The sequence below is a fragment of the Solanum pennellii genome, chromosome 11 (genome assembly GCF_001406875.1).
Source record: "Solanum pennellii chromosome 11, SPENNV200".
Classification (NCBI taxonomy): Eukaryota; Viridiplantae; Streptophyta; class Magnoliopsida; order Solanales; family Solanaceae; genus Solanum; species Solanum pennellii.
This window is the reverse complement of record NC_028647.1, coordinates 41,496,045-41,509,019: the sequence shown is the minus strand read 5'-3', so window position 1 is coordinate 41,509,019 and position 12,975 is coordinate 41,496,045. Positions and strand designations below refer to the sequence as shown.

At 32.6% G+C, this 12,975-nt stretch overlaps 2 long non-coding RNA genes across 2 annotated transcripts in view; both read left to right on the top strand.

The window, feature by feature from the left end:
* The first annotated feature begins 8,956 nt into the window (after positions 1–8,956).
* On the top strand, positions 8,957–10,060 carry LOC114074931. The gene is made up of 2 exons (XR_003575306.1): positions 8,957–9,059; positions 9,783–10,060. It is a non-coding gene; the product is annotated as an uncharacterized LOC114074931 (long non-coding RNA).
* A 766-nt stretch (positions 10,061–10,826) lies between these two features.
* Positions 10,827–12,975, top strand: part of LOC107003291 — a 3,596-nt gene continuing 1,447 nt past the window's right edge. The window contains exon 1 of the long non-coding RNA XR_001454632.2: positions 10,827–10,895. This is a non-coding gene — a long non-coding RNA (uncharacterized LOC107003291). The remainder of the gene's footprint in view (positions 10,896–12,975) is intronic.

Here is a 12,975-nt window from a genome sequence, read left to right as displayed (position 1 = left end):
AAGTCCCTAGGTCTTGTCCATTACTTGAATGTCTTTATGTAATGAATGAGTCTTAAATGAACTAATGAATGTAATGACTTAAGTTAAGAAAGAATGTTAAATGAATAGTACTTATCTAGAGTAGTTAAGGGTTGTCTAGTTAAGATGTGAAGGGGGAATAGGAATGCTCACTTCGTATCTTACCTAGATGAGTCCTAAGAATGAATCTAGTTAGGGAAGATGGTTGGTTATGTAGACATGATATAAGCCTTAGGCAGTTTTAAGGATTATTTAGGTAATCTTGAAGTGGTCAATCATGGACGTTATCTTCTTGATTTACTTAAGTAAGTCTTTTGATAGCCTTTGGAAGGAGAATGTCATATTATCTATGTGTTGATGTATTAAGTGAGAATGATTCTATCTAGGTAGTCTATAGGATCTCTTAAGTGTGTGTGTAAGGGATTGTATGGGCGGTCGCTTCACAACTCACTCAAGTGAGACTTAGAATCACCTTTGGTAGAAGGATCTCATGTTCATGTGTTTGGTGTATTCTAAGTGTGTTGATCTCATTATATGTGGTCTTAAGGATCATTTAGGTGTGCCATAGAGGTTGTATGGGCGGTTTGTGTTTTTCTTACTTAAGTGAGTCTTAGGATAGCTTGCAGTGAGAGGATTGCATGCTAGGAAGAGTTCCTTGTGAAGTTGAGAAACTTCACTGTAACCTTAAAAAATAGTCACTGTAAAAGTGACATAGTTCAGTGTAAAGATCTGTATAAATGAACTAAATTGCTTATGTTATCTTATGTGTTTCTAAGGTGTTAAATGTTGTTCTTATGATTATGTTATGATATTTAAGTCAAAAAGATGCATATTTCCAACAAATGTCCATTTTCATGATTTTATGCATTATGCCATACTTAGTACATGTAGTTGTACTAATTCCATGCTTTTATCTATCTCAATAGTGGTTGGTAGTTGAGGAACATTTGGGAAGCAATACTTGGATCGTAACATCATTCAAGTGAAGTTGAAGTATGTACTCATTTGACTCGAGGACATAAGATGTCTTTTATTTCCTTTATCGAAGTATTGTAATAGACTAAATATTTCTATATTTTGAAGTATGGGGCGTGTCCCAAGTATTCTCGTGTCTAAGCTTTGATGAGATTGAGACTTAGTATTTCCTATGATTTCTAATGAAAGATGCTATTAGAGATATTTTAATATTTTGTGAAAAGTTTTAACTCCGCACTACTTTTCATTATGTATATACGATGAACGATACATAAACGACTTGTACAAGACCTACAAGAGATCAAGTACGCCGGTTGCATTTCGAGACTGCCATATCTTCTAGGGTGTATTTCGGGATATGACAAGATTGATATCAGAGCATGGGTTATGAATGTAGTCTTAGAAATAAAAAAGTCTCATCAAGTCACATCTAGTAGAGTCTTGACTATCGGTGTGAGTCGCGACGCATCTATGGGCGATTGTCTATATAACGATACAATTTCCCTTCTTTTCTACTTCTATATTGTGCCGTAGAGTAAAAGTTATGAGTATTCTTTTCTTATGGTTTTCCTAATGTTTCTAGGAAGATGAATATGAGGAGGACACCGGCTAGGACAGTTGAGGAGAATGATGTGAATGAGGAGATTCCTCCTCAAGTTGAGCAAGTTCCTCAAGGTGATCAAGTCCCTTCGAGAGATTAGAGAGGCTTTCCCTGCCTTAGCTCGAGCCGTGATTGCTCAAGTGAATTTGAGTATAGAGCCTAGAGTAAATGTTGTGGAGAGCACTATGACATCTAGATTGAGAGATTTTGTGAGGATGAATCCTCCTATCTTTCTTGGCTCTAAGGTGGAAGAGGATCCCCAAGATTTTATTGATGAGGTGTATAAGATAGTGCATGCTATGGGAGTGACTTCTAGAGAGAAAGCGGAGTTGGCTTCGTATCAATTGAAAGATATTACTCAAGTGTAATACACACAATGGAAAGGCAATAGGCCGGTTGAGTCGGGTCCTATTGAGTGGGAAGAATTAAAGAAAGATTTTCTTGGAAAGTACTTTCCCCGTGAAAGGAGGGAGGTTAAGGTAGAGGAGTTTATCAATCTCAATAAAGGCAATATAAGTGTTGAGGAATACTCTTTGAAGTTCTCTATGTTGTCTAAATATTCTCCGTCCCTTGTGTCTAACTCTATAGATGATATGAGTAGGTTCATGACGAGTGTCGCCGATCTAGTGAGGGAAGAATGTCGTACGACCATGCTACATGATGATATGACCCTAGCTAGACTCATTGTGTATGCCCAATCCATTGAAGAGTCCAAACTTAAGAGGATGTCTAGAAACTTGAAAAAGAGTGGTTCAAGTGATCAAGATCAACCTAAGTCCAAGAAGAGGGCTCAAACTCAAGAAGAACCTAGGAGTGCTAAGGTGAAATTTGAGAGAGGAGGTGGTTCTCAAAATGAAAAGCCTACATGTGTCACTTGTGGAAAAAGGCACTATGGGAAATGTCTATCCGGTACTAGTGGTTTCTTTGGTTGTGGGAAGGATGATCATAAGGTGAGAGATTGTCCTACCATTGCGGCTAGAGTAAGAGAGGGAAAACAAGTTTCTCCTAATGTTCCAAAGGATGATGCGCCAAATAAGAGGTCTATGCACTCCGGACTAGAGGAGCAAAGTCGGATGAGGATGATGATGATGGTAAGTCCTTGTATCTCTTTAGTGGTATGATTTCCTTCTAAGTGGTGGAGCATGGTGAGTAAAGGAGTTTTGATTGATTGTCTTATCCCTTCTATTCAACTCAAGCTTGAGAGTAGATTGTCATAGAAGTATGTTGCATGTGCATTGTGTTTAGGGGGCTTGTTGAAAATGAATTTCATTGATTCCTTGCATTGTGCATTTTATGAAGTTATGATTATGTTGTAAGATGTGTTTATGTGGTTCTACATTGCATAGTATCATGTTTCCATCATGAATTCCTAAAAGTTGCATTTTTTAAAAAATTGCATAATTCACTGTAAGGCATTGCCAGTTCACTGTAAGAATTTTGGAAAATTGACTAATTCATTCTTTGGTCTAATATTGTTGTAATGTGGTTAGAAGTGATGTATATTAGTATGATATTGAATATAAAATGAGTTTTTGCTATTTGGAATGAAGCATGTGAATTTTACAGCATAATGAGTTATAGAACTTATTCTAGTTTCTTGTTGTGTTGTGAGTCTCTATATTATGTGAAATTGATGTTATCTTAGATTTTTGTATTGTATGAGATGTTATATGATATGGTCATGAGTTGCAAATTGAATCTCTATTCTTGAAAGTGTTTAGAGAGTGACAAGTGTCATTTGAGGACGAATATTGTCCAAGTGGGGGACATTGTAATACCTAGAAAATGACTTATGTGAAGCTAGAGTCTAACATGTCCGTAATGATGGTATAAGGTCCTAAAATGGTCTATAGTGTGTTATTGAGGCATTGTCTAGAGTTTTAGGTGATTTGGAAGTGAAACGTCAAGGGATGACCAAGACGTTCGACGACTAAGTCACCTATATGCCTCATATGTGGTTATGTGCCTAGTTGTGTGTTTCATGAATTAATGAGGTCATTATATGAGTTATTATAGTGTTTATAGGCAGTGTGTCAAGTTTTGTGAAGTTTGGAGGTCAAACGTCAATGACGTTTGAAAGGTTTGCCTTGAAATGACCTTGTGTGTCTATGCATGTTTCGTTGAGTTTTACGTGTTCTTTCTGGATGAAATTCATGTGAGAGATCCTAAACTCGTGTACGAAAATATTCGGGTTGAAAATGTCTGGGCAAACATCCCCAAGGACCATCCAAGGGTCCTTGAGGAAGGACCCTTCAAGAGGGCCCGAGCTGTCAAAAACAAGCCAAACCTACGGAGGCAATCCACGCCCAGTGGGTCATTCGACGCCCCGTAGGTGAGGGGGCGTAGGTGGACACTTAGGCGTGGAAGATTCCAAGCCAAAGACCAGCCTCAGTCCCAAAGCACGGACCAACAGGACAGTCCATTGGTTAAGGGACGGGCCGTCGATGTCCATTCGTCTGTGAGGACTGCCTCCCTGCACAGTTCACTATGATGTTAGGGGTAAATTATAAATTCACCCCACGTACAAATTAGAAGTTTGGCATTTCCTTAAGGGTCTTTTGGGTATTTTAAACATGTATATATGTCATCTTAAGGATCATTTAGGTGTGCCTAGAGAGGTTGTATGGGCGGTCTCTATTTTTCTTACTTAAGTGAGTCTTAGGATACTTGTAGTGGGAGGATTGCATCCTAGGAAGAGTTCCTTGTGAAGTAGAGAAACTTCACTGTAACCTTAAGAAATAGTCACTGTAAAGTGATATAGTTCAGTGTAAAGATTTGTATAAATGAACTAAATTTCTTAAATGTTATCTTATGTGTTTCTGAGGTATTAAATTTTGTTCTTATGATTATGTTATGATATTTAAGTTAAAAAGATGCATATGTCCAGTAAATGTCCGTTTTCATGATTTTATGCATTATGCCATACTTATTACATGTGGTTTTACCAATTTCATGCTTTTATCTATCTCTATAATGGTTGATAGGTGAAGAGCATTTGGGAAGCAAGACTTGGATCGTAGCATCATTCAAGTGAAGTTGAAGTATGTCCTCATTTGACTCGAGGGCATAAGATGTGTTTTATTTCCTTTATCGAAGTATTGTAATAGACTAAGTATTTCTATATTTTGAAGTATGGGTCGTGTCCCAAGTATTCTCATGTCTAAGCTTTGATTAGATTGAGACTTAGTATTTTCTATGATTTCTAACGAAAGATGTTATTAAAGATATTTTAATGTTTTGTGAAAAGTTTTAATTCTGCACTACTTTTCATTTTGTATATGCGATGAAAGATATGAAAAAGGTTTGTACAAGACCTCCGAGAGGTCAAGTATGCCGGTTGCTTTCCGAGAATTCCATATCTTCTAAGGTGTAGTTTCGAGATGTGACATCACCCCACCTAACCAAATCTCTTATGTCAACCATTTCAGTTTCTTTTATTTTGAAATTTAAATTTCTTCTTTATGAATCGATTTACACACTTTAAAGACCTGGGTTTTCAAATTTTGTTTGTGAATAATTAGAGTTTGTAATTTTGAAATCTTGAAGAGTAATGATGTATACTGGAAAGTTGAAAAAAATTCATGAATATCTTGAAGAATAATAAATGAGTTTGTAAATATATGAAATTAATTAAAAATTATGATGAAAAATATTGGGTTAGTGCAAAAAAAAATTCATGTCAAATTGGAAGAATTAGACTAATTTGACATGAATTTAGTGTTCAATTATGAACAAATATGAAAAACATGATACTGAAAATTTAAATGTGCAAACTTTTTTCTTATTATTATTTTTAACATTTACTTTCTTATTCGGCGTTTAAAATAACACGAAATTTTACAAAATGATGTGAACTTCCATGTGTAGGCGGATGTGCTACATTCACACACATAGAATAAGGAAGGAGTTTTAAGTATTGCGTTTTAGTGAGTTTAAGAGTTCAACTGGCAAATTCGTGAGTATAAGGGTCCAATTGACTGTAATGACTCGAAAAACCATTTTCAAAAATCTTAAATATTCGTTTAACTAGGATTAATTAATTGATGAATGATTGTAAATAATTGACTTGATCGATAGTTAATGGACTAAAGTGATAATCCCTAGTAACTTATTTTAATATGGGTCAAATAGTATAGGGTATTAAATATCGCTTTAGCCCATTAACTATCGACTAAGTCAATTATCTATAATTACCCATCAATTAATTAATCCTAATTAAACGAATTTCTAAAAATGACCTTCGGGTCATTACAATATCCAACACTAAAAAACATGTTCCTCCTTGAACATAAAGTAAAAGAAAGTCAAATACTAGGAGATACCAAGAGCCTAAGATATGACTTTCAGAGTCATGTTTCTCTCTCCACGTGAACTCATACTTAGGATCATTCCATCAAGATCAACTACAAGAATTAAAAGTTCGAACCAAAATTTAGAAAATCTTCTAATCAGGACTGATTACCAAGTCCAAGACTAACCCATGAACCCAATCTAAACCAAAACTCACTAGACCATAACACAACCATCAATATGACTCTTTTCTCACATAGCCATGACAACATTTCGAATCAATATTGGCTACAACTAGAACTGAACCCAAACAACTATTACACATTATAATGCATATACCATCATAAATATTATCCTCTTCCATTCTCACAATATATCTTGCCACAGACTTAAGCTATAAAACTATGATCTTTAAACAACACATACACAAGAAGAATAATCAAACTCATCTGATCTAAAGAAGGAATCGATTAAGTAACCACTTGGCGAGCTATACGTCCAAGCGTACAAAATCTCTAACAACATTATCGGACAACCAAAACTCACTCTTCACGATAGCTCTCTCATAAATTCTCATAAACTAGGTCACACATGTCGAATCACAAGGATACTTCAACTACTCCAAGACAAATGGAAGTAATGTCCAATAACACAAGATACTCCTTAGTGCCCATATAGGTAAAATTCTATTCATCTGAATCCATCTCTCAATTTTTAGCCAACCACAATCAACCAGTATGATCTTCATTACAATATTACAAATACTCTATTCATCCAACCCCACATACTTCTCACAGTACTCCATTGAATCTGACCCTGTTAATACCAACAAATATCATAACTATACCTACCATTTACCTTACTCTCAAACTGTCACTAGTATTAAAGTCCTCAGCAAATACATTGTAGCCTCTAAAAATTTCAAAATATAGCTCCCTCTATTTCCATTTAAGCATTTCATGACAAATACAGGTTACATCCAAGAATGATAACACTAATTTCTGATATAAAAGTACTTTACCATCAAGATACAACAATTGAATCACACTCGAAGTCAATTTCAATTAATTTTTTTCAAATACCGAAATTTCAACTAATATTCAAAACCATCATATACCTCATACCAACACTTAAGAAATTCTTCGTCACTCCAATAATTCAACATACTATAAGCTTATAACCTCTACTCACTATCAAATGCCCATGTAACACATCATAACAGTCTGTATCCTTTCATCAACAAATTAGTTTCAATCACCTCAAATCCTCATTAATCATGTAAAATTGTAGGTCCACATTGTTGAACATCAACAAGTTACCAATCATAATTTGAACAATCTAACTCGACATAACCATATAGAATCTTCCTCACATAGTTGTTTGTCACTCAATTAAAACTCAATCTTTAGAAAAGTCGATGATGAACTAGCTCACATCTCACATTCATATCTAACCTCATAGGCAAAAATCAATAAATCCTTCAATTAAAACCAAGGGCTTATACGAGAGGTATTATTCCTTCACTTTTCTTAAATTCTTCCCCTGACACAAAATGCTAAATATTTTGAAGCCTTCAATACACCATGCTCTTATTCCTTTTGTTGACTCGCTCACCAATCTTATTTTTTGGTCAACCATATTTACCTTATCCTCAAAATAAAACTTTAAATGGAACCCTTTCTTAGGTCCTTTAAAAATCAAAATAACACACTTTATGAGTCAAAACATATATAAGTCCTTTAAAATGCTCAATATTTAATGTGATCAATCATTTATTACCTTACCAATTCACACCTTGACAAAATATACTACCACAAACATAAAGTCACCATGAAAAACTTGAATTTTTTATTCCAACCATGTAACATAATCTCATTATCTACCAACATTAGCTCATACCTTGATTATTCTTTTTATAATTTCACGTATCTTAGCTTATCAGTGATCCCTCTCCATCGATCTTATCATATTTTTCTTCAAAATTTCAACCGTGCTCATCACCAAACTCAAAACCACAAAAAAAGAACTTATCATCATACTCGAGCTGAATGTCGGTACACTCATTTCTTAAATTTTATCCAATAACTTTATTTTTTTAAAAAAAAAACCAATATGATGAACCAGTAAAACTATCACGATAATCAAGGCAAGATAGATGAAACCACATGTCTCTGAATCCAATTATCCACTTTTTCTAAAGATACATCTTTGACCCTTATAATTAGAGTAAATATTTGTTCTCGATTGTCCCTTTCCAATGACTAAAAATACACCACTAATTTTCATTTTCATTTGTGACTCTGATTTATTTAAATTCTATTCAAGTGGTGTCTCGGCACTTCCTATAACTTTCCGCACAACTACGTTACTTATCGAATAGCAACAAATCACAATATTAGATACTCGCAAATCGTCATTATCATAAAAATCCATTTAACCAACAATTTTTATCATAGAATTGCATCGTAATCATAACCCATCACGAACTCTTATGACCATCATGCTCAGTTAGCTCTTTTCATCACCACGAGATCAACTACTTCATCTGTATGACATTTTAAACCCACTTATACCAATCAAATCTAAAGGAATAACTCAATTGTATATACACTTTCATACTAAAATTCTCCAATTTCTTTCACCCAAATATACTCAGTAAGACTTTCTTTACCCATAAATTTGTCATTTCAATATCAATCTACTCATTTGGAGCTTTAGATAAAATTATCTGACCTCATTTAAAATTTTTGAATACAGTTCACAACCTAAATGTATTAATACTATACCAAAGATTCATCACTAAAATTTCCCTTATATGCTTAACTCATTCGTTTGTAGTAACAAGCTAGTTGGTTTCTCAAATGTGAATAAAACATCAAATCTCATTATACGAGCATGTGATAAATTTATGAAAATGATATGTGGTTAGGTTAAGAATGTTGACCAATTTGAAAGGATTGAATAAGGTAATGACTCAATGATGCATCTTGAGGATAATCAATAGTTAATGGGCTAAAGTGATAATTTAATTAGTATCCTATACTATTTGACCCATATTAAAATAAGATATTAGGGCTTATCTCTTTTAGTACCTAATTTACTTAGAAAATAAAATAAAAAGGAGTAGAAAGCTTACTTGCGGCGACAAACTGCTGAGGACGAAACACTTCTCCAGGTAAGCCAAACAGAAGTTCAATATATTGATTGTAGAATATTAAATTAAATGTTAGTGGGAAAGAAGCGTCAAATTTGATTTTTTCACTTCAATGGAACAAAATTAATTGCTCCACTGCAACACGGCCTTCTTAATTATTATTTTTTTGGATATAAGAGATGGTATTTGGGTGGTTAGTAATTTAAGTTTGTGTCATTATATAATGATATAGTGGTATTGTCAGGATTGAATTAATAAACACCATCGATTAATTATAGTCCTAGTTTTGATGTCATTAGGGTTGGATAAAGTTTATGGTAATTAATGATTGTGAGTGTAAATTAGGTGCATCTTGTGCATTTTAAAATTATACTTACATCGGTAAATTAAACTTTGTCAAAGTTTGCTAATTTGATCGTTATTTTATATTTATTTATTTATAACTTTTTATCATTAATTTTCTTATGATCAACATATTATGATTCAAATTCTGTTATAATGAGATAGGTAATTAATTATTAAGGGCATTATATTAAATAAATATTATTAGGTTGATGATATTTAGAGAAATCGAATCTTAACTAGATCTGAGATTTGGAGTAAATTGAAAGAGTTGACATGCTATTGGCATCAAGATTAGAAATTTGATTATAAGTCTGAGAGAATTTTTGGGTTCAGCCTAGACAAAAAGTAATGTGGGTGTTCTTAATTTTAAAATCTTATTGTGGTAATTTGTTTGAATAGATTGTATTGATTTGGAGCACAATGAAAGGGGAAGACTCAAGTCCTGGAGTAATTGTTTGACTATTTGAGGCAAGTTGATTTCTAAATTCTTGTTAAGTGTATGTAATTCATGTATTTCCTTATAATGTGTTTGGGGGTAATGAGACTTGGTGATGAGTTGACTTGTCACCACATTGATTAATTCTAATGATGAAAAAGGGGTAAACAAAGGCAATGTAATAATTGTTTGTGTGTGATGTGTTGAGAATTGATAATAGTTTGAAAGATTTATTATTTAATTGTTGATGTTGTATCACGGTAGTATTGTTGTTAATTGTGCATTGATATTAAAATGGTCATCTCCTCATTATTTGTATAAACATGTCATTTGCATTGGTTCTGAGATATGATTATGATAAGTGTTATGTGATAAGAGGATTTACCATTTGAGGGACGTATCGCGCTCCGCGGTGAATATTATATTTCGAGGGACGTATCGCGCGCCGCGATGGTTACTATTATCGAGGATCGTACCGCACTTCATGATGGATGCATGGACATAAATGTCCCCAATGAGTCTCAAATTGAGAAACATCAGGTGTCTATCACTAGGTCATACATGCATCACTATACTTGACATTGCATTCCATTGCACATATTTATCATTAGTGAACTAGATATTGTGTTTTGCTGATCTTGTGAGTACTTTTCGGTGGAACTTTGATTGATGAATATTGATCTTGTTATTGAGGATATGTATATGTTAAGAGTGTTGCTGTTAAGTTGTGTGTTATGTGAATTATGCACAGTTAGGTTAAGCTGGTTTTAAGCAGGTTGTGGTGGTGGAGATTGTAATTGATGAATATTGAGCTTGTTGTTGAGAATATGTGACTGTTAGAATGTTGTTGTTGAGATATGTGCTTGTAATGCTTTTTTGCAAGTTGTAGCTGTGGAGGTTCGGTTGGGGTGTAAGGAGTACATGTATTTCATCCCCTTAGTTTGTGTTTAGAGATTTAGTACTGTGTGGTTTGGTACTCACCCCTTGCTTATACAATTTTTTTGTAGATTACGAGACTGTGTTTTTGTGGTGCTTGTGATTTTCTTTTTTTCCGAGGCTTCTTAGAGATTTAAAAGGTAACTGCTTGTCATCTCAGCAGACCTTCTTTCCCCTTATTTATGATCTTGTTCTATTCTAGAAATAAGATCATTTGAGACTTGTGCTTTTCTTTTGAATCAATTATAATACTTTAGAGGCTTGTGAATGTTACAATCAGATTTTGGGGTACTTTTGAACTGATTATAAAAAAATTTCGCATTTATTGTTATGGTTGAGTTTTAGGTTGTCTTGTCTTGGTGGGATAAGTCGAGTGTCATCATGTCCATTTTTGGGTCTTAATATTGACAAATCGAGTCAAATATAAGGGTCTCCTAAGTCATTCTGTCTTATCTATTCTATACCACCTTAAAAGAATGAACTACTAACTTAAATGTTAAATTATTATAATAATCCAAAAATAAAACACCAAATTTAGTATATCTTCTATATTGTATATTGTATTCTATTTATTAATGTATGATATATTATATTATATTAAAGGCATATACCTTTTTCACATTGAAGGGCTGTGGTATTTCCAAAGAGTTTTTTAACTTTTTTTGATGAATTATGACCTTTCTTATATGTTGTGACTTTTCCAAAGAGTTGTGACTTTTTCGACATATTGTGACATTTTCAAATAGTTGTGACTTTTCCAATGAGTTGTGACTTTTTTGAATGGTTGTGACTTTTCTAAAGAGGTGTGACTTTTTTTTATAGGGCACAATAATCATTTTCTTCATATACTACCGTTTGTCGGCTATAAAAAGAGGGGTCTCCTCAAATTTTTAAACTGCACTTTTAAGAATATTTTCATTGTTTTTCTTCTTCATCTTGAAACACTCAATATAATAGTATATCTTCCGTAATTTTATATTATGTTTATATTATATTATATTAAAAGAATGCTCACATTTCACATTGAATGGTTATGGATTTTTCAAAGAGTTGTGACTTTTTCGATGATTTATCACATTTTCAAAGGTTCTGACTTTTATGCTAAGAAACAATATGTATATGCTCGTACAACACTTTGTTAACTATAAATGCAGGGATTTCCTTCTTAAAAACTCATGTTTGATTTACAGACGTCGACAATCTCAAAGTTCAATGAAATTAAAACACTCCCTCACATGAATGTTAAATTAATATAATACTCTAATTAAAAGTACCCAATTTAGTATATTTCTATATTTTAAATCAATATTTATTATATTATATTATGTGAAAAATAAAAATAAAATGTGATAATAACTTAGTAATGCACTATGAGAGAGGGAGGAGAAAGTCTATTTAAGAGGTGTAACTAACATATTTTATGAGTGACTAACTTTCATTTGTAATCATAAGAAAACTTAACGTGTGTGTGTGTGCATATATATATATATATATGAAGAAAATAGCCAAATGACTACACACCTAAACTTTACAGGCTTTCTATTATCCCCCGTACCTTTTATTTCCGATATTTTTAACCCTTAAATGTTTAGCTTTTGTCATTACCCACATATACACACATGTTTGTATACACTCGCTAGGTGGGCTCACTTTCTTCAATTTTATTATGAGCAACTTACAAAAATGACTATATTTATAGGGTTATTGAAGTTCAGTAGCTATAAATATATTATTTACTAGAAATGACTATATTTTATGTCAATTTCTAGCTGCATGTTTGTATTAAATTTTTTTTTTTTTTTAATTATTATTATTATTATTATTATTATTATTATTATTATTATTATTATTATTATTATTATTATTATTATTATTATTATTATTATTATTATTTATACAATGGCCTACATAAGGTATGATATGTTACCATAGCTCCCAAGTACCAACCTTTTATTATGTTCCTAAATAACTGAAATTTCTATTATTAAATTACCAACTAATAATTACATATTCTATGCAATATGATTGATTCACATAATACAATAAGTTGTATTTATATTTCTAAATACAATATATTCACTGAAATTATAAAGGTATTCGTAAGATTTTGAATATAAAAGTTTATTCATATCTTTTTCTCGTTGTATTTTTGCATATGTTTTTTATTTTTTTATTTATTTATACACTAATACAATTACAATTAAATAACTAAATAAGGAA